Source organism: Sapajus apella, unplaced genomic scaffold, assembly GCF_009761245.1.
Source record: "Sapajus apella isolate SASKATOON/1434 unplaced genomic scaffold, GSC_monkey_1.0 scaffold12, whole genome shotgun sequence".
In the NCBI taxonomy this organism is placed as follows: Eukaryota; Metazoa; Chordata; class Mammalia; order Primates; family Cebidae; genus Sapajus; species Sapajus apella.
Window position 1 is genome coordinate 16,792,499 of NW_022436952.1, and position 23,311 is coordinate 16,815,809.

At 44.0% G+C, this 23,311-nt stretch overlaps 1 long non-coding RNA gene across 1 annotated transcript in view; it reads right to left on the minus strand.

Annotated features, from left to right (window-relative positions):
• Positions 1 to 536: 536 nt before the first annotated feature.
• Positions 537 to 23,311, minus strand: part of LOC116553060 — a 113,117-nt gene continuing 90,342 nt past the window's right edge. Inside the window, exons 3-4 of the long non-coding RNA XR_004269617.1 lie at positions 4,836 to 5,042; positions 537 to 692 (exon numbers count right to left, since the gene is read on the minus strand). This is a non-coding gene — a long non-coding RNA (uncharacterized LOC116553060). The remainder of the gene's footprint in view (positions 693 to 4,835; positions 5,043 to 23,311) is intronic.

The following is a 23,311-nucleotide window of genomic DNA, read 5'->3' on the forward strand; positions in this document are numbered from 1 at the left end:
ACTGAAAGAATTGGCAAAGACTTTTTCCTTTAGTAGAAAGAAAAGTGAAACCAGAGGAAAACTGTCATGCAGGAAACAAAGGTAAACTCAAACTGGTAAAATGTTAATAAATTTAATAAATTTCTAAGTAGTGCTCTTTTATTACTATATAATTACTAAACAATAATAATGTCTAGAACAAAAGTCTAGGCAACAATAATGAGAAAGATTCAAGCTTTTATTGTACATGAAAGATTCACAGGTTCTGTGGGTAAAGTACACTAAAGTCTTATCTGCGGGAGAATATAAAGAATGAACAACCTTTGACTTTATAAGAAAACATAATAGCAAAATAGAAATGCTAAAAATATAAATCTCCTTGCTAAAAGAAGACTAATATAATGTATAGCTTCTGAGTCAGCAGGAGAAATGGAAAAAATAAAACTTTATCTATCTAATAGCAGCTTAAAAAATGAAGCAGAAAAATAGAAGAAAACACGAAATAAAATGGTAGTCATGATATACTAATGAGAACCAAAAAATGTGAATAGATCAAAATAATCTGGTAAAGAATACTGATAGGACTGAATTTCTTTTAAACTATATGTTACTTACATGTGACAGAGAAACTTTGAAATAAAGGGACAGAAAAAAACCCATCCTTAGCAAATATTTAAACAATGCTAATGTGAGCCAGAATTGGAGGCAAAAAGCTGCAAGAGAAATAAAGAGACATTATTAAACATAATGATAAAAAGGAACACACTCCACCAGAGACATAACAATCATAAACGCCTGTGAGTCTAAATACCCTGTCTTAAATATATAAAGCAAAAACTGGTAGAGTTCCAAGGAAACATTGACAAATACCCAAGCACAGAGGAAGAGTTTAGTGTATCACCCCCGAAACAAATATATCAAGCAGTAAGGGTATTGATTACTTGAACCACATAATTAAAAGTCTTGATATAATAGATAAATCTGGAATCTTGCTCCCAATAAGCATAGAATATTAATTCTTTTCAGGCACGCAAAGCACATTATAAACATTGACAATGCATTGGGTCACAAAGACAGTACCAACAAATTTGAAAGAATCCATGTCACACTGACTATGTTCTCCAACCAATTCGTTTTTATTACAATTTAACGATGAAAGTAGTTTAAAATGCATTTGGAGAAGAAAAGCTGTGCTCCCAAATAACATAAGTTAAAAAGAAATTCACAATGAAAACTTATGAAATATTTAGAACTAACTGACAATGACTATACTTGATATAAAATCTGTGGGACATGATTAAAGCTCTGCCTAGAGGAAAAATTTAGCCTTCAGTGTATTTATTAAAAATGAAGAAAGATTAAAAATAAATGAGTTCCTTGTTCAACTGAAGAAGCTAGGAAAAGAAAATCAGGGCAGAATAAAGGAAATAGTAAAGATGACAGCAGAAATTAATGAAAGGGAGAAAGAATTAGAGAAGACTAGCCAAAAACTGACTCTTTAAAAGATTCACAGTATAGACAAACCTCAAACAAGGAAAAAAGATACAATAAACACTTGAAACCATACAAGAAAAATATGAACTTCAAATCAATGAGATATGAATAATTTTCTATAACAAAATAAATCCTAAAAACTAACTGAAAGATAAATAAAAGAATATGCCAATAACATTAAGAAAATGTGATGGGGCCAGGCACGGTGGCTCACACCTGTAATTCCAGCACTTTGGGAGGCTGAGGCGAGTGGATCGCTTGAGGTTGGGAGTTCGAGACCAGCCTTGCCAACATGGCAAAATCCCATCTCTACTAAAAATACAAAAATTAGCTGGGTATGGTGGCGCATGCCTGTAATCCCAGCTACTCAGGAGGCTGAGGCGGGAGAATCGCTTGAACCTCAGGAGGCAGAGGTTGCAGTGAGCTGAGATTGCACTCCACCCTGGACAATAGAGCAAGCCTGTCAGAAAAAAAAGAAAAAGAAAAAGAAAGGAAAAGAAAAGAAAAAAAAGAAAAGAAAAGAAAAGAAAAGGAAAGGAAAGGAAAGAAAAGAAAAGAAAAGAAAGAAAGAGGGAGGGAGGGAGGGAAGAAAGAAAGAAAGAAAATCTAATGGGTAGTCAAAGATCTCCCTTTCCAAAGACATCAAGCCCAGACAGTTACAGAAGCAAGTTTTACCAAACCCTCAAAAGACATGTAATTCTTATTTTACGAAAGCTTATTCAGAGAATTGGGAGGTATAGGGTGAATAACCCTTCTCATTTTATAAGGCTATTATGATCTTGCTGCCAAACTGGACAAGGACAGTATAAAACAGTAAAATCATACTTTTAAGTTTATTAATAGAGATACAGAAATCTTAAGAAGAGTGGCAAATCCTCTCCAGCAGCATAGAAAATATAATCATATCCAATAGAGCTTACTCCAGAAATGCAAAGGTAGGTCAAAATTAGGAAATATGTTGACATAATGCAACATATTTACAGATTAAGGAAAAACATAGAATCATATCAACAGATATGCCAAAAGCACCCAATAACATTTACCACATTCATGATTTTTTTAAAAGAAGCAAGAAAACTCTTAGCAAAATACAAGTAGACTGTCATTTCCACAACCTGATAAAGCATACATACCCAAAATGTCCAGTAAACATTATAGTTAATAATAAAAATTTAGGCTGCTTCCCAATCAAATCAGGAAAAAGACAAAAGTGTCTGCTATTGGCAGTACTATTTAAAATTATACTGGAAGTCTAGCTACTGTGCTAGAGAGTAAGGACTGGAAAGATTGTACAGGATCTGGGTTTTATAAAAATTAATTAATTAAAATTTTAACTTTAAAAAGAACTGGAAAGCTATTAAATACAAACCGGTCATTCTTTTCAAATGATATTATTAAATACAAATTTGTCATTCTTCTCAAATGATATGCTTATCCTCTTTAGAAATACGTAACAGATGCTCAGGAATTGAGTGAGTGACTGAGTGACTGAATGAATTAATAAATGAATAAAATACAATTTGGTTCCATGGGGTCAAGGACAAACACAGCAGAATGTCATAGTTCCCTGGAGGCTCAGAGTTTTGGGAAGCCAGCTCACCCATTCATTAGACCACATAGCTGTGCCTCAGAATTCAGGAAAAGCCTTTCTGTCCTACTGATCCTGCCTTGATTTAAAATGTTGATATTACTTCATCATGAATATTTTGTATTAATTGGGATTTTCAAATATCATTACAATATTGCTTATCTTGATTACTGAGTTTTTCGGTGCCCCTTTGAATTCTGTGGGTGCCTCACTTGCCTCACCCCAATCCTGGCCCTGCAGGGATTCATCAATTCTTATGCACTGACGCTGTCCCCTGAAAAAGTAGATATCAAGCCTCAGGGCTGAGAAGCACCCGATATATTAAGGGATCCCCTGCTTTCGTGCCTCCTACACATATGTCATTGCTGTCATTCAGTCAGACGTGACAAGCAAGGCTGACAGTCTTCCTGCCTGAGTTTGAGGAGGTGGGAGGCGGAGTTGTGCCCGGGAGCCATTTTCACCCCAATGCAGGGCCTGATTTCTTTCCACAGCTGGGGCAGGCCCTGTTTACTGTTCAGCTGGGTGGCCTTCTGGTTCATTGTGCCCCAGCAGGACCCAGCCCTCTCTGGGGACCCTGCAGTCCAGAGAGCTACCATCCTACCACCCTCTGAAAAACAACCACCTGCACACAGCCCCATAGACTCCCCAGCTCACCTATTTCCTCTCAGGCCTTGGCCCAGGGAACCTGCATTTATGCTCCCTGCCTTATGCCAAACAGGTGGGCCACGGATCGTAGTGGTTAAGAGCAGCCCTAGCTCGAATTCAAATCTCACTCATATGTGACAGATAAAAAAAATTGATCCCATGGAGGTAGAGAGTAGAACGATAGTAACCAGAAGCTCAGAAGAGGCGTGGGGATGGTGGATAAAGAGGGGTCAGGTAATGGTACAAAAACACAGCTAGATAGGAGCATAAGATCTAGTGTTCAACACTACCTAGAGTCACTATCGTTAACAATCACTTATTTATATTTCAAAATAGCTAGAGGAGTGGATTTGGAATGTTCCCAACACAAAGAAATAATACATGTTTAAGTTAATGCATAGCCCAAATACACTGATTTGATCATTAAAAATAGTATGCATGAATCAAAATATCACATGGACCCTATAAATATGTATCATTATGTACCCATTAAAAAAATTTTTAATTCCGGCTCTGCCACATACTAGCTGTGTGCCCCGGGAACATCATGGTGAATCTTTCTGAGCTTCCATTTCCCATCTGTGGAAAGACCATGGAAACACCTGCTCCCAGGGCTTGTGGAAGGATCGAATGGAAGTGATGCCCGTAAAGAGCTTGGCATAGTGCCTGACACATGCTTTGTTCTCTGCACATGTCCATCAACACGCATGTCACTGACAATATTAAAGAAAGCTACACGCCATAGGACGTGGAAGTGAACCACAAAGAGGGTGATTGCTTTGCCATGAACGTGAGGTCTCATGCCAGAAGTCGCACTGGAAGGAGAGCTGGAAGAATGAGAGAAATTCAGTAGGGAGAAGAGCTGAAGGGATGTGCTAGGCTGGGGGCACACAACAGCATCTCAGGCCTTAGGGGACAGAGCAGAGCAGGGGAACACAGGACAAGTGGAAGGACACCTATGAGCAGTTAGGAGGCTAGGAGCCGAAGTGAGAAACTTAATCTCTGTGCAAAGGAGCTGGGCATGTTGTGGGGAACCACTGCTGTCTCTGGAGCAGTATGGTAGGGTAACATCACCTGTCTGGATGGAGGAGCCTGGAGGCTACTATCTCCTCCTCGCTCCCAGCCTCACCTCTCTTCCCCTATAGGTTGTGAACTCCTTGAAGACAAGGACTGGTAAGATTCATCTCATGGTCCCTGTGCCCGGCATGTGACCTGGCTCAGTACTCAATGAATGAATGGAGTCTGGCTTCCAGAAGACCTGAAGCTCCTCTTTCTTCATCCTTCTCTCCCCACAAGGATGAACTGGAATCCAGGGTGAAGAAGAAGGATGTTCACTCTGTAAGGCGAAAGAGGCATGGTCTGGTTAGTTGGACTTCACTGATTGGACTGATGTTTGTAGGGGGCAGGAATTTTCAGTGGATGGAAAAGCTTCTCCTTTTTTATGGTGGCTAGCTTGCTTCTGCTCTTTAAACCCTGTCTCCTACACTGTAATGTGACAGTTAATTTTATGTGCCAATTTGACTGAGACGTGCTAAGCCATGGTATGTGCCTAGATATTTGATCAACCACTATTCTGGGTGTTTTTGTTTGTGACATTATCATTTAAATCTGCACACTGAGTAAAGTAGATTGCCCTCCCTATAATGGGTGGGGCTCATCCAACCAGGTGGGCCTGAATAAAACAAAAGGATGACCCTCCTCCAATTAAGAGAGGATTCGTCCTACCAGACAGCCTTCCAACTGGAGCTTTCTCTACCTTTGTACACAAACTTAAACATCAGCTCCTCCTGGGCCTTGAGCTTTCCAGTCTTCAGACTGGAGCTGCGCCATTGGCTCTCCTGCTTCTCTCCTGGTGCTCAGGTCTTCGAACTTGGACTGGAGCCACTTCTCCAGCTCTCCCAGGTTTCCAGCTTGCCAATTCACCCTGAAGACCTTGGGACTAGTCAGCATCCATAATCACAAAAGCCAATTCCTTATCGTAAATCTTGACTCTCGTTCTCTGAAGAACCCCAACAAATACAAGTAGCCAGGCCCAGGGATACTGCCTAGGTCTAGAAGGGTCGGGGGAGCACAGCCAGGGACAATTATGCCCTAGGCCTTAGAGAAAATGCTCTTTCTCTTCCTCCCTAGATCCATTCCCCCTTGTGTTGGCTTTTCCTTGCATTGCAACAATAAGATTTAAGAATTGGGTTTGAGCAGTAAGAGGCGAAAGCAAAAAGTGTGAACTTCCTGGCCTTGGGCCTAAAGCTATTTAGGCTTACGTAGTGTAGAAGAAAGAAGCTGTTCACACGGTGCAACCAGTTCACCTGAATTCCACATCAAGTTTGGGCATCAAAACTTCAACTATTTTTTTTAACGATTACTTTGCCTCTGTGGCAGATGGTATTTTCCTACACGATGCAGCAATATCCCTCATGCTACATGCCTCTTGTGCAATGTGACTTCAACGTTCCTCCAGCTGAGAAGTGGCATCCCTGCTCCTTCTCCATGAAACTCGTCAGGCTTGGGATCACCCCAACCAGGAGAGCTCATCAGAAGTGATGCTATGCACCTTCTGAGGCTAGGTAATAGAAAGCATGACCCTCCCACCTGGGTCACACTGTTTTAGGGACTCTTGCTCTGGAGAAGCCAACCAGTGTGCTAAGAGGAAGCTCAAACTAGCCCACACAGAGAGACTACGTGAGGAGAAAGTGAACACCCCAACCAATACGCAGCAGCAACCACAGACATATGACCGAATGAGCCTCCTGATGGCCTTGGGAACCTTAAGGACAGAATGAAGCTCCTGACTCCTCTGACTGTAATGCCATCTCATAGTATCCCAACCTCACCATGACTGCATCATGGAGAAGAGGAGAGATGACAGAGGAAGGAAGGAGTGAAGGAAGGAAATTGCAGACAGTGTTGTAGCCCAAAGCAGCTGTACATTGAAAAAAATGTTCTTTCCCTTCTTAAAGGGTATTCACTCCCTACTTGCCACCACCATTGTATGAGGAATGAGCCCCTGCTGGCCCCAGTGAGAAGGTCAACTGAGTCAGACAGAAGCACCAGGGTTTGTCAGAAAGGTCTTTGTATTCTAATGGCCGTCCTCCAAGACAATGAAGCTCCAAAGCCTCTTCTTTGCTTCTTATAAATACAAAGAGATACCTGGTTAGACAGAATTTAAACATTTATAGGGAATTTATAAGCTGTCATCTAAATGTTGCAGCTAATTTATTTCATAGATGGATTGTTCTAGAAAACCTCACCTGGTCCTTACATAGAATGACAAACAGCTCCCCAGTGCCTTGCAGGGGAGAGCTGCAACTGTACATTTTCCTGGCCAACATATTGGCTGCTCCTGCTGATACTCCTTGGAAAGCAGAAGGGGTGTTAGGAGGAGGAGATTGGGTCCTCCGGCAGCTTCTCAGAAAATATGACAATGTTGCCATCTGCAATTGTCAAGTTCAAACCTATTGAAATTGCTGGGGCACTATTAGGAACCCAACTGAAAACCATCAGCAGGAAAAGATCTCTGGGGGGTGGGGGGTAAGACTCACCCTAAAGGGAGGGGAAATCTGGAGAGGGGACCCAGGCTAATCTCAGAGAGAGCTGGTCTTGAGGCCCTGTGTGCTGAGGCTGGCAGAACCCCCGTGGCTGCTCCATCACATGACAGGGGTTGGCTGGGAATGTGCCTGTGAACCAGGGAGCTATTTGTTTGGGAATCCCAGTGCGCAGCACCCTGTGCCAAGGGTAACACTGAGGAAAGAGGATCCCTGACCTCTGATAGCAGCTTGGGCTGGGCGCAGTGGCTCACGCCTGTAATCCCAGCACTTTGGGATGTGGATCACCTGGGATCAGTAGTTGAGACCAGGCTGGCCAACACAGTAAAACCCTATCTCTACTAAAAATACAAAAATTAGCTGGGCACAGTGGCAGTCACCTGTGATCCCAGCTATTTGCAAGGCTGAGGCAGGAGAATCTCTTGAACCTGGAAAGCAGATGTTGCAGTGAGCTGAGATAATGCCACTGCATTCCAGCCTGGACAACAGAGAGAGACTCCATCTCAAAAAATAAATAATTAATCGATTAAAAAATAGCAACATCATCAGTGCAAGGATGTGAACCACCAAGCACATCCTCACAGCCAGGGATGGAAGAGCACCACGCTGTGCTAGATCAGTTTTCAACAACCATCCCATGTGGCGGCAGCAGCACTGAAGGCAGCTGAGCCCAGCCTGTCTGCTGGTGGACCAGCCATTTTTCCCAGTTTTACTAGCACAAGCATGTGGAAACCAGACTGACCGTTTAGGACTGAATGCACATTAATGGGGTTTTTATTTTTTAAAAAATCATCTAAAAGCCCCAGGAGATTTCCTGAGATTTTTTTTTTTAATATGGCAAAGTAAGGGGCTTAGGCTACTTTTATTCAAAAATATAAAAGGTGACCAAATTCCCTTTTAATGGAGCTGGATAGTCTAGTTGCAGAAACTCAGCTCACTTCAGAATTGTTCCCTGATTCCTCTCCCCTAAATCCAACTTATCGGTGTATCCCAGAGAGGCTGTGCTTAGAGCTCTGAACCCAGGACTTTAAAAGCAGATTTGGTTTCGTCAAAACAGAAACAAGGGCCATCAGGTCATGAATGTGGCTTGGAGCTAAAAGTTGAGGATGCAGATACAAGAAGGCAGAGAGAGAGAGAGCTCCAGCTGTTTGCAGATTCCTCAGGCTGGGCTCTTGTTGCCAATTAGAGGGGCCTCCTGGACCCTGAGAAACACAGTTCTGCTCTCACCGGATAAATAAAGCAGCAGACACCTGGTCTCCTGAATCTCTGCTGCCCGAAAGTCACAGATTCTGGAGGTCATTGATCTTAAAGAGCAGAGAGCAGATGGTCTCTTCTCTAAGATAAAAATCTCAAAAATCCTGTTTCTCCAAGTGTCAGCTGGTATGTTCAAGGTGAACCTCTTGGACAACGCAGGATGTATCTGACAGCTCAAGACCTGCTATCTGCCTGTGTCTCAGTGAGTCCATCAGGACCACTGGGTTGCAGGGACGCCAGTCATAGCCTGTCCTGCAAGACAGAGATGGGCATAGGGCACAAAGGAAGAGAGAAAAATTTCAGAGCCAAACAGACCAGAGTTAATTTCCAAGCATGCTCGCTCTCTCTCTCTCTCTCTCTCTCTCCCCCCTCTCTCTCTCTCTCTCTCTCACACACACACACACACACACACACTAGCTAAAGACACACACACACACAAGCTAAAGACACACACACACACACACACTAGCTAAAGACACATCACTCCTCTGAGGTCTCAGTTTTCCTATCCCTTAAGTGAGACAATAATAGTGTCTACCTTATGAGGATATTAAGGATTCCATGAGATGATACACACAGAATGCCTAGCACAGAGCCTGGCCTTAGAAAGCACTCAAAATGTGTAAGCCATTGGAACATGCACTACACCTAGTTTCCAAATTCTCTCATCCCATTTTCTGTTTGACCCTCACAACAACTCTACAAGGAAGCTGGAGCAGATATGTTTGCCCTCGGCTTCAGATGAGGAAACTGATCAATCCTTTGCCTAAGATGACACAGAGTTAGTGATGGGGCCAGGACTGAAACTTATGCCTGGCTGCTTTAAGTTCTGTGATCACATTTTACGTTCTCAGACCACCTTCCTCTTTTCCCCAAGCCCTGAGCCCTCCCTGCTGCCATCCATCACCTGCTGAAAGGGATCAGGAGAGATGAAATCTCAAGGCCCTCATCATTTAATTCACTTTGGGTGATATTAAAGAAAGCTTCTTTGAAGGATAAAGTGGCATCACATTTTGCTACCATTCTCCTTGACAAGGGTTTCCATGGAGAAAGTGCCTGTGTCTCCAGAAGGGCCAGCCCCCAGCTCCCTCACTGGGGAGCTGCTATAAGCCATTGGAGCAGGAGAAATAAATCCCCTTCCAATCTGCCTTGCTGCAGTCCAGAGACCAGGAAAAGCCTGCTTCTCCAGCACCTGTGGAGGCCATACTGGCATATACAAAGCAGGATTGAGTGTTTTTGTGGGAATGGGGCAGAAAGGCAGGGGCTTCACGACCAGAAAGGTCCTACATGCTCTAGGAAAACTGGTCCCATTAAGGGAAGTTGCTCTACCTGAACCAGGAGATGGAGAGTCCCTGCTGATTGGCTGCTCTAGGAAAGTCACTGACATCCATTCCTGTTTCCTAATGAGGGATGGAAGCCTTGGACCTACAGGCCTCGTCAGCACCATGGAGAGTTGCTTGCTCCTGAGCCTACAGAAGACTGTGGGGCTCTCAGTCCAGAAGAAAGGAAGCAGAGACAGGGAACAGAGAAAGAAAGAACAGATAGAGTGAAAGCTGGAGAGGAAGAGGGAGATAGAGGAGTGAAGTACAGAAACAGATAGACAAGTGGAGATGGAGTACAGCAGTCATCAAGATAGATACAGAGACAGATGTAGAGACAGAGATACAGAGACTAAGAGAGAGAGAAACAGACTAAGACTAAGAGAAACGGCAACACTACACAAAGCAAGGACTTTGATAGAATTTAAATCCTAGATTCAAGCACCAGCTCTTTAGCTCTCTCAGTTATACTACACAAATAAAAGCTAATATGTATCAAGCACTTATCATGAGCCAGGCACTAAGTTAAGCATCTGCACACATCACAGCATTTGATCCTCCCAACAGCCCTTCAGAGTGGATATTAATATAATCTTGATTTTCCAAATGAGAAAACAAATCGTACTCAGCTCGGTTTCCACTGCCAAGGGCAGTCTCATGCCAGTACTCAACAACAGAATGAGCGTCCTCTCTCCTGAGAATCATGCATGTTTTTTGGCTACTAGCACCGAACATGTCTTTTACGTCCCCAAATGAAGCTGCCTCTTTACTGAAGCAGGTTCTCCCTAAAACTGAGGTTAATCTTCCCATACTCTACTTAGTTAAAAGAAGCTTGAAAACATCAAGGCTGTCCCTGCCTCAAGACTTTCACACTTGCTATTCCTCTTGCCTGTAACCCTGTTTCCCAGATCTTCAGACATCGCTGCTTCATATCATTCAAATCTGCTGCAGTGTCACTCCCCAGAGAGGCCTTCCCTGAATTCCCAATACAAATATCATATACACACATGATCACTCTACCTCTCCTTACCAGGATTATTTTATTTGTGTATGGTTTTCTATCTCTCCCACGAGAATATAAGCCCCATCAGGGGTACAATTTTATCTTCTTCATAGTTGTATTTCTAGCTCCTAAAAGAAGGCACTCAATTAATATTACTGAATGAAATTGAATGAATGAACTCTCTTCCTGGAACTGAAGAGTACTGGTAGGATGCTTCCCAGGAGCCAAGAGCTTTAAGATAGAAGATAAGTAAGCCGTGCCTCTGACTCCATCCAGGACCCCATACTGGAGGCCTCATGGGGAAACAGTCAATAAATTGGGTCTTCTCTAGACCTTATGGTATTTCATTATAGAATGTGAACACTGGATCATGAGAAGTCACACAAGGGGCAGGGGTGTCACAGCATCTACATTAAGCAGCCATCTCTAATGGATGCTGTGTGATGCTGCCCAGATCCCCTTTTAGGCCCAAGGCACTCATTCCTCCAGCTCCTAGAAATGTTGGTGGCTGATGACTCCCAGCTGAGTTGCTCTCCTGGAATTTCTTCCACTGAAGAGCTGCCTCATCCAAGATCCTTCCTCCCACTTCCCTGGGGGACAGCTGCATCTGATGGCTGGTCAGTGAAAGGTTCCAAAGGGCTGACTCTCCAGCCTCATTTCGAGACCATGTAGAAGGGCTGTCCCCACTCCAGGGCTCCCCATGGGAGCAGCTGAAGCTCTTCTGCAGTTTTGTCATAGCTCAACTCCTTCCTCTGCCCAGTCATGCTTCCTTTACCAGATACTGATCATGGAGGCACTTCCTGATAAACTTTGTGCATTCAGAGATTCACCTCAGAGCTATGTGCCAGGGAACCCAACCTAAGGCACCATAGTTCTTCATGCCTTCTATCCTTTATCTGGACAGCAACAATGAGGAGAAAGCACTTCCTCACACCGATCTGAAATATGCTTCCCTATGGTGTCCTCCCATTCATAGCCATCAGTTCTTTCCCTCAGGTCCACACAAAACAAGTCAAATCCCTTCACCCCCAATGGACTCTCAGATATTTGAAATTGGTCATCGTGTCTCCTGAGAGCCATCTGCTGCCCTCTCCAATCTAATCAGCTTTACTTTCTTCAACCTGCAAACATTGAACATCCACATCTTCCTGCTTGCTTTTACAAAATCCCCTATGCCCCTGTTGAAGTGCATCAATTACAAAAAGAGATATGGGACATATTTATGTCCCATGTTTATGTAACACCTCTTTATGTCACCACCACAACCACCTATCGGGGCCACCTTGGTGCTGGAGGTAAGGACCCCTTAGGTTTGGACACACTAGGAATTATTCTTCCATTTGGGTCACTTCTCCTGAAACCTGAGTTCTTTCCTTTGGAAAAGAGCATGTGGTAGGCAGACCATTCCCCACAACTTGTGCATGATCCCTGATGATTTTTTTCATCAGAGACTTTGCTCTTTTGTTCTAAACTACAATTTCTGACCAAAACGAATCATCACACCACGGGAGTAATAGCTAAGAATCTCGCAGGTAGCAAAGACAATCTTTCCTTTCTATATCTGACTTTGGTCAAGTTGCAAATCAAATGGATATTGCTCTGTCAGGGGGCTAAGAACACACTGTAAAATAAGCTGTTGTCTTTAAGAGGGAGAAGAAATTCTTGTATTAATGGGCAAGACACGTGTTACTATGACTACAGTTTTTAAAAGATTATGAACAAGCCGAATGCCTTCTATTATTCATAAAGAAAAGATAATGTTTGCCATCACCAAATGATGTGCCCTGCATCAAGACACACTACCTTTTATCTGAATGTGTGGACGAGAACAGCAGTTTCATGTATTTTGTCAGCGTTGTCAGCTCCTCCAGAAAGAATATTGGAACACTGTTGATGACGGAGCATCTATAACACTGCAGACAACTTCTTCTGAAGCACTAATTTTCTCAGTGTTGGGCAATCTAACTTGCGGATCCTCACTGCACATCAGCTCTGCGGTAATGCGATAATCAGCTGTAAGCATCCTGCTTCAACTAAAACAACAGGCTTGGAGAGGCACCCATCTCTGAGTAGATTTACACACTAGAAACAGAAGGGCTTTTGACTAGCCCAGGCTCCTAACAGGAGTGTGGCAGGGAGACCAGGAAGGGGAAGATTTTAAGAGTGTGGAGAGCTGATTCGGAGCCGCATAGCCTGGAGAAGATGAGAGGGGCAACATCATGAGGAAGGAGGCAGGGCTCAGAGACAGTTGGGGCTGACACTGTGGGGAAAATGTGGAGGGCAGCATCTGAACCTTCATGTCAGAGACCAGGGCTGCAGACCATGGTACTGACTGAACAAACAGGCTCCTCAGCCTGTCAGGCATCCGGCCCCATGCTAAGCACTGGGGTTACAGAGGTGGGGAGCACAAGGGCCAACCTCACCATTGGGGAGTTCACAGCTACATGCCCAGTATTATAAAATTCTTTCTACAGGCCAGGTGCAGAGGCTCATGTCTGTAATCCCAGCACTTTGGGAGGCCGAGGCGGGTGGATCACCTGAGGTCAGGAGTTCAAGACCAACCTGACCAACACGGAGAAACCCTGTCTCCACTAAAAATACAAAATTAGCCAGATGTGGTGGTGGGCGCCTATAATCCCAGCTACTTAGAGGCTGAAGCAGAGAATCACTTGAACCTTGGAGGCAGGGGCTGCAGTGAGCTGAGATAGCACCACTGCACTCCAGCCTGGGCAACAGAGTGAGACCTTCTCTCAAAACAAAACGAAACAAAAAGAATACACAGTTAGGAATATCATGTCTTAAAGTAAACTCTAGAAAGGGAGCTATACAGGAGGAGCAGGCCTCCCTGAGTCTGAAACTGGAGGGTAGGCCTAGGCCTAAGGCAGACCTAGTACTCCTGCTAGATCTACTGCTACATAACAACCCCTGCAACTTAGTGTCAACTATTTTACTCTGCTGATGAACTCTATGAGTCAAGAGTTCAGACAGGGCACAGCAGGGACAATATGACTCTTCTCTCAATGTCTGGCATGTCAGTTGGGGGTGACTCAATGGCTAGGGTCTAGGATCATCTGGAGGTGTCTTTACTCCCATGTCGAGAGGCTGAAGTTGGCTGTCAGCTGGAACCCAGCTGGGCTGTTGGCCAGAATACTCACAAGTGGCCTCTCCATATGGTGTCTTCATGTGGCCTTATTTGGGCCTCCTCATAGCATGCTGGCTAGCTTCCAAGAGTGAGTATCTCAAGGGATCAGGACAGACAGCATGGCATATTGATGATCGAGCCTTGGAAATGACATAGCATCATTTCAGCCATACTCTTATCAGTTACAACAGTCACAGAGGTCTTCCCAGGTTCAAAGGGAAATAACATAGATCCCACAGGAGGAATGTCAAGGACACATTGTAAGACAGTCATGAAAGGCCAAGCCTGGTAGCTTACTCCTATAATCCCAGCACTTTGAGAGGCCAAGGCAGGAGGACTGCTTGAGCCCAGGAGCTCTAGACCAGCCGGGGCAACAGAGCAAGAACCCATCTCTCAAAAAAAAAAAAAAAAAAATCAAGAAAATTAGCCTCATGTAGTGGTGCACTCCTATAGTTGCAGCTACTTTGGAGGCTGAGGTGGGACGATTGCTTGAGCCTGGGAAGTCAAGGCTGCAGTGAACTGAGATCACACCACTGCACTCCAGCCTGGGCAACAGAGTAAGACCCTGTCTCAAAAAAAAAAAAAAAAAAAAGAAGATCATGAAAGAAGGAAGATATTGTTGTAACTATCCTTAGAAAACACAATCTACCACATTTAGTTCTTTGGAAAGACCAATACAACAAACTGGATTTGTTCAACTTCTTTCCCCAAGAAAATTGGATATATAAGCCCAGGATTAGGGAAGAGGCCTCGGTGAAAAGCAGAAATCTGGGAGTTCTCAATAAGTATATGTTGTTTTAGGACACCAGGAAGGATGAGATCATCAAGAATACGAGCATAGGCAGGGAAGTAAATAGGAACAAGGACTGAGCCCTGGGGCACCCCAACATTTCAAAGTCTGGGAGATGAAGAACGGCCAACAAAGGAGATTAAGACGGATCCATTGGTGAGATAAGAGAATGTATAGATGAGTGTGTATCCTGAATACCAAGAGGGAAAAGCGTCTCAAGGAGGGAAAAATAATCAACCCATGATCCTTGTGGTCACTGGAGCCTTTGCATCTGATAATGACAGGGTCTGAGCTATGTTTTAGGAAAAAAATCTGGAAGTAGTGTGTAGGACAATTTGGAGACAAGGGAAAAATGGGAGCAAATCAATGATGGCCAAATATATATGATGGCCTACATATCGGTCCTTATGGATTTGAAGGAACACTGCACACAGTTGCCCACAGAACCTTCCTAGGACAGTTGAATCCAGAGTAAGAAATGAAAGGAAGTGGTGAGCACAGACTTGGAGAGCAGCCGAGGAGCCCGCCTTGTAGGTGAAACAGCCTGGCAAAGGCTTGCAGGTGGCAATGATGTGGGGCCACTGAGCACAGGGGCAAGTCTGACCCCGTATGAGTATCCAAGGTCTTACTCACTATTCCTTGGCCCAAGATTAACCTATGAATCCACCGAGGGTTTATTGAGGGCAAGAATTATCGGAAATGAAACAGTAAGGGCTGAGTAACCCACTCACCACTGCTAAAGAAATAGCTACCTTCATATACAAAGTGCACGTCATCATTACGACCCAAGGAGGATCCTGGAGAAATAAAACTGTGAAAACTAATAAATAAAAACAGTTTTTTTAAAAGGACCATGGCAACTTCCTGACTGCCTCTGTTCAGCCCCAATTCATTCTTGATAAGCGTTCTCTGCTCTGTCCTGTACATTTGTCAAATAGCCTTAAAAAAAAAAAAATTAAAGCCTATGGGTAGACTTCTGTACTGAGTTCCCTGAAGGAAGGGTTAAATAAGCCTCACTTCCTCGTCTTCTGCTATATGGTTTTTGATGTGTTTTGTTTGTTTGTTTAGTTGGTTGGTTTGTTTTTGGAAATGGAGTCTAGCTCTGTCACCCAGGCTTGAGTGCAGTGTCGTGATCTTGGCTCACTGAAACCTTTGCCTCACGGGTTCAAGCCATTCTCCTGCCTCAGCCTCCCAAGTAGTTGGGACTACAGGCACCCATCACCACACCCAGATAATTTTTGTATTTTTAGTAGAGACGGGGTTTCACCATGTTGGCCAGGATGGTGTCAATTTCCTGACTTCGTGATCCACCAGCCTCAGCCTCCCAAAGTGCTGAGATTACAGGTGTGAGCCACTGCACCCGGCCTCTGCTATCTGGTTTTTATACCATACACACTGCAAGGACCCCATTCCTCCTTTGATGCCTCATCTTTCTTCTTGTAATTTGTTTGGTTCTTAGTGTTTTCTCTGTGACCTGTGCAGAAGATATAGTCTTTTGGATAATCAAGCCTGGGATTTTATTGCTGCAGGTTCCCCTGGAAATGCAGTTTTATGTCATTATTAAAGTAAGAGTGGTGTGATATCTTTGTGTCCGGGGATGTCACACTGGCTGCTCGTTATGTTAACTGATGTCTCAACCCTTCTCTGGGTATTTGGCATCATAGACATCATCAAAGTGATTTGGACACTGAGGATTTGACATTTCCATACTGAGTAGCAAGACCTGGTTTAATGAGATTCTTTGCAGCTTATTAATATATATTTCAGTATATTAAGTGTGTGTTTGCATACATATATAAATGCATATATAACTAATAGAAATATCACTACTTCTTGGAGAGGGTTCTTCTCTCTTGGTGTGCTCCACAGAATGGTCACAGGTTCTGGAGAGAGTGGGACCAGAGGTTCAAGCCTTAGCTCTTCCATCTACTAGCCTCAATTTGCTCATCTGCAAAATGAGAACAATATGACTTCTTTGTAAGATTCGTGAGAATGTATGCAAGGCATCACATATCAGAGATCTAATAATTGAAAGTTGCTATTATTGTAATCGTTACTTCTTCCCCCAAAACTTACTTCCTCATCTTACTCCCTCTCCTTAACGTGCTTGTTTATACTTTTATTCCTTAGAAAGGCAGCAGTATCTTCTTTTAACTGCAAATGGCATCCCCCATCATTTGTGTTCAAAGGAGTTTCTCAAGGCAGCTGTTATGTAGGTGGGGAATTTCCCAGAAACTCTGAGGTCCTGGGACAGAGAAGCCACATCCACAACTCAGTCTTGCATTAATCAGAATCCAAGCAGGAAAGAGGAAAACACCAGATTGTTTAAGGCAGAGGGATTTGAATGCAAGGAATTGGTTACATGATTGATGAAAAAGCTCAGAAGCCCAGCAGGACAGTGAGGCAACCAAATGTTAGCAACAGCAGGAAGCTACTACCACTCCCAGGCCACAAGATAGAGAAAGGAAGCCTGCCCAGGAGGGGCCCAGAATCACCCTGAAGAAGCTGGATCTATAAAGGAGGAACAGCAGCTACTGAAGACTCCATCCAAAGCAGACAAGGAAGGAGAAATATCTTGGTTTCTCCCTTTTCCCCACTACCCCCACCCTCCACCAGAGCCTCCCACTGGCTTCTGCTGACTGAAGGTTGGGAATGCTGCCTGCAGAAGTCAGCCCCCTTCCACACAGAGCAAGGCACAGAAAGCAAGGGGATAGATCTGAGAGCAAACAGACCCAGAACCCATACAGTCTTCTAAACCGTTCATTTATTTCTTGGTTAGCTAAAGTCATCAGGTATCTATACTGGGCCTAGGGTGAGAATGGGGAATGAATCCCTGCCTCAAGGAGCAAATGGAAAACCAGACATAGCAAGCACTGCAAAACTTCTCCCCAGGGAAAATGCCCTTATTCAACACCTCCGTGTTTAGTACTCAAACTTCCTAGAACATCAAGTATCTCTCAGTACAATATTCATGGTTGATATTTGCATAAGAAAAAATATTTGTCCCAAAAATTCAATACCAAATTTGTAACAAAACACTATAGGACAGCTAACTATACCAGCCTCCTATATTGTCTTCCCACCTCACTGTTCTCCTCCTCCCTAATTGTCTTTTCAAAACACAGATTTGATCATTTACTTCCTTTCTAAAATGATTTGATTGGTTTAAGAAAAATAGTAAAATTTCCCAACAGATGGCCATTACCATCCTCCCCATCTCTCCCTGGTCCGATCTCCCCTGGAGAGCACTCCAGCCACGCCAGCTGCCATTCATTCTGTGAATGTATTGTTTCTCTCTCTCTGCTTTCACCAAGTCCATGCCTCTTCCTCTAGATCTCAGCTGAGAAATCTTCCTTGCCTCCCTGACTAGGTTCAATCTCCCATTACAGGTTTTCATGCCACTATGTACCTCTCCTTAATACCAATTTTCTCCATTGCAATTTGGCATCTGTCTGTGTTAATGTCTACCTCCTAGATAGTAAGCTCCCTCAGGGAAATAACTGTTTCTGTTTACTGTTTCTGTTTTTCTTGTCATTGCACTTGCAGCACCAAGCATGGTGGCTGCATAATGGTAGGCATTTAGTAAATATCTGTAAATATCTGCTGGATAGATGAACAGATGGGTAGTTGGACAGATAGGAGGGCACACGAATAAATAGGTAGGTGAGTAGATGAATAGATAGATGAATGGCAGATGTGTAGATGCATCAGCATCAGTAGGTGAGTGCATGGATATATAGAGATGGAGGATGGATAAATAGGTAAAGGGCAGATACGTGGGTATGTGGATGTATGGATAGGTGGATGTGTGGATGTATGAATACTGCAAGGGTGGATAGGTGAGTGAAGAATCACTCTTTGGATAGGTGAGTGGATGGATAGGTAGGTGAATGGATAGATAGGTAAGTGAGAGTGATGAATAGATGGGTAGGTGAGTGGATGAATGGATATAGGGATGGATAGATGGGTAGGGGGTGGATGAAGAGGTAGGTGGGTAGATGGGATAGGTGAGTTGAGGGTGAATAGATGAGTAAGTGGGTAGATGGACAGCTATGTGAGTAGATGGATGAATATGTGGGTGGATGGATGGGTGGGTGAGTGGATGGATAGATAGGTAAGAGGAGAGTGATGGATAGATGGGTGGAGAGGTGGATGGATAGATATGAGAGTAGATGAATGAATATGTGGGCGGATGGATGGGTGGGCGGGTAGATGAACACATAGGTAAGTAGAGAGTGATGGATAGATGGGTAGGTGGGTGGATTGATAGATTTGTGGGTGAATGGATGGGTAGGTGGGTAGATGAAGAAGTAGGTGGGTAGATGGAATAGGAAGTTGAGTGGAGGATGGATATATGGGTAAGTGGGTAGATGGGCAGATATGTGAGTAGACGGATGGATATATGGGTGGATGGATGGATAGATACTGAGTAGATAAATGGATATGTAGGTGGATGGATGAGTGGGTGGGTGGATGGACAGACAGATATGTAGAGAGTGATGGATAGATGGGTAGGTGGGCAGATTGATGGATATGGGGGTGGATGAATGGGTAGGTGAGTGGATGAAGAGCTGGCTGGGTAGATGGGACAGGTAAGTGAGTGGAGGATGGATAGATGGGTAAGTGGGTGGATGGATAGATATGTGAGTAGATGAATGGTTATATGGGTGGATGGATACATACATAAGTCGATGATTGGGTAGGTGGGTGGATGGTTGGGTGGAGAGAAGAAAGTGAATGAAGGTGACATGATAGCTCCCACATGTGACCGTTAGAAGGATGTATCACTCACTAGACAAGCTCTGGGGATGAGGCTTTTTTAGAATCTGTTCTCTGTCAGTGCCTGGTGCCCGGGAAATGGATGCTTTCTCTCATTTTTTCCCCATCTAACCTTTTCCCATCACCTGAAGGAGACACTTGTTCTTGTGGAGACTGAGGATGTCCACACTGGTTTTGCAGGAGTGTGGTCTCTGCTTGAGCTATTGAGGGGAGTCTGTAGTCACCTCCTCCCTTTTGATCAGAGATATGGGTTCCAACCCATGGGGATCCCTTTTAACTCTTGCTTCTTGCTTTACACAGGCGCAAAGAGACTAAGTTGGTTTCTTCTTCCTCCATAGATCCAAGAAGTGAATTTGGAGAATGTGACAGTCAGTTTCTTGTGCCAACTTTGCTAGGGCACAGCCCCTAATTATTCAATCAAACACTAATCTAGACGCTGCTATGAGGGTATTTGTAGATATAATTAGTGTTTATAATCAGTTGACTTTAAGTAAAGTATCCTTTATCCTGGATACTCTGAGAGGATCTGATTCAATTAGGCAAAGGCCGTAAGAGAAGACGCTTCCATAAAGAAGAAGAAATTCTACCTGTGGACAGAAGCTTCTGCTCTGCCTAAGAGTTCCAGCTGCCCTTCCTGATGGCCAGCCTAGCCCCCATTTCCCAAAATGCATAAATCAATTCCATGCAAGCACGCAGATAGACATACATAAACATATGATATATGACACATGTATATACATATATATATACACATACACATGCATATACATACACACATGCACATCTGTGTGTCTGAATCCTGCTGTTTTCTGCCTCTGTTGGAATCTGACTGATATAGGGAAGGAAGAGGAGAGGCAGCAGCTGCGTCCTAGAATAGGCGCTGGAAGCAGAACCAGTGGTGTGGGAGCTTCCTCAGGTGAGGTTGTGGGAAACCCCAACATAGAAGCAGTGAACACCCTCTTCTTTCATTAGATGAGAATAGCCATAATGTGGGTGTCTAGCCCCATCCCATCACCCCCCACATATGGCCTGAGGTGTTACTCAGATTCCAGGGATCACTCTCAGAGGCTCAGGGCTCCTTAGAATTACTTGTTCTACAGAGTCAAAAACACCGAGGGCCTTGCAACATGGCAGGGCTGAACCTTCCTCTAGAACACTCTGAGCCTTCCTGACCCTTAGTTACTCCTCTCCCTGCCAGCAGGGGACTGAAGTTCAAACCAACCTGTAATTTTGAGTCACCAGTCTTCATGCCAGTCAACTCTTGCCCCAGACTGTGCCCTTTCTGGCAGAAACCTTATCTTCTCTCTTCTTCTCAGCAGAGCGAGACCAGAGCTGAGTGCCAAGCATGGTCTGGAAACCCTGGCTGGCATAGCAAGTTCAGCCCTGGTTTTGCAGAAGATGTCCTGTGGTTACTGCCTTGGGGCTGCTCACAGTCAGTGGAGGAGACAGACGATACACACATGAGGACTATGCCATGTGGTCAGGGAGACGCCAGGGGAAGCTCCGGGGTCGAGGTAGCCCAGGGAAAGGGGAAATGCTGACTTCCTAGATTAGTTATACGCAGCTCCTCAGGCTTAAGCTGTGTCTTAAAGGATGAGTAAGACTGTATCTAGGGACTTTTTATTGTTTTGAGAACTTATTCTGGACCTCACATTTGTCAAAGTTCTTTGCAAGAACTATCTCATTTGCTCTTCACAACCACCCTGATATTGAGCTTCTGTTATATCTTTTCCACCAGCGAAGAAACTGAGATGCAGAGGGAGAAGTTAAATAATTTGCCCTGAATCACATAGCTGGTGAATAATGGTACCAGGATGTAAAACTGAGACGGGTCAGTTTTGTTTGTTTGTTTGTTTTGAGACAGGGTCTCACTCTGTCACCCAGGCTGGGGTGCAATTGTATGATCATGGCTCACTGCAGCCTCCACCTCCAAACTCAGGTAATTCTCCTACCTCAGCCTACTGAGTAGCTGAAACTACAGGTGCACACCACCACACCCAGCTGATTTTTGTATTTTTTACAGAGACAGGGTTTTGCTATATTGCCTAGCCTGGTCTCAAACTCCTGGCCTCAAGTGATCTGCCCACCTCTATCCCCCAAGTGTTGGGATTACAAGGTGTGAGCCACCACACCCTGGCTTGTCCAGTTTTAAGGTCTTGTTCTTCACCAGCACTCCACACCACCAAGACAGGAGAAGTGGTATCCCAAGTAAAAAGGACATCATCGCATCAGCACCATGTGAAGCCACTGTGAACCCAGACTCAAAGTCTGCCCTTTTTCAAAACTAGATTTTAAAAATATGACTGATGCACTTGCTTCTACTTAAGGCAGGAACGTGAAATTGTGATAAATTCTGGTCTGGAAAAAAATAAAATTTAAACTTAAAATAATGTTGTGAGGGTTGATATGTCTACTTTTCTGTTTTGCGATATTTAAATTAATCCGTTAAAATACATAAACACCCTTGTAAGGATGCATTTTCCCCTTGCCTCAGGCTCCAAACAACATGCAGCACAGCACTGTCAAAGCCTGTCTTTACATGAAATCTTGATATTATATTCGTTGGGGGTTTTTGAGTTCGTTTTGATTTTTTAAAATATTGATTTAAAATCTTGTTTATAAGTTTTTTTGACACCTGTGGCAAGGGCCTCCTTTGCCCCAGACCTAAAGCAAAGAGCTATGACAGCCCCCCTGCACTAGCTGGAGTCAGGGGTGAATGTGGGAAAATCAAACGAAAGGGCACTGAGAAGGAGACTTTGGGCCTAGGCACAGGAGGCTTTCTAGGCCATGATGAGGAGCTTAGATTTATCCTGTGAGCAATGGGGAGCCACTGAAGTATTTTAATAAAGAAAGGGGCAGGGTCAGACTTGTGTCTTAGAAAGATCACCCTACTGGCCGAGCGCAGTGGCTCATGCCTGTAATCCCAGCACTTTGGGAGGCTGAGGCGGGCGGATCATGAGGTCAGGAGATCGAGACCATCCTGGCCAACATGGTTGAAACCCCGTCTCTACTAAAATGCAAAAAAATTAGCCAGGCGTGGTGGCGTGCACCTGTAGTCCCAGCTACTCGGGAAGCTGAGGCAGGGGAATCGCTTGAACCCTGGCAGCAGAGGATGCCATGAGCCAAGATCATGCCACTGCACTACGTCCTGGGCAACAGAGCAAGACTCTGTCTCAAAGAAAAGAAAAGAAAAGAAAAAGAAGGAAAGAAGGAAAGAAAGAAAAGAACGAAGGAAGGAAGGAAGGAAAAGGGAGAGAAAGAAGGAAAAAGAAAGGAAGGAAGGAAGGAAAAGAAAGAAAGAGAAAAAAGAAAGAAGAAGGAAGGAAGGAAAGAAAGAAGGAAGGAAAGAAGGAAAGAAAGAAAGGAAGGAAGGAAAAGAAAGAAGAAGGAAGGAAGGAAAGAAGGAAGGAAAGAAAGAGAAAGAAGGAAAGGAAGGAAAGAAAGAAGGAAGGAAAGAAAGAAAGAAGGGAAGGAAGGAAGGAAGGAAGGAAGGAAGGAAGGAAGGAAGGAAGGAAGGAAAAGAAAGAAGGAAGGAAGGAGGGAAGGAAAGAAAGAAGGAAGGAGGGAAGGAAAGAAAGAAGGAAAGAAAGAAAGAGAAGAAAGGAAAGAAAGACAGAAAGAAAGGAAAGAAAGAGAAAGAAGGAAAGAAGGAAGGAAGGAAAGAAAGAAGGAAAGAAAGAAAAAGAAAGGAGAAAGAAAAGAAAGAAAGAAAGGAAAGAAAAAGAAAGAAAGGAAGGAAGGAAAGAAAGAAGGAAGGAAAGAAGGAAAGAAAGAAA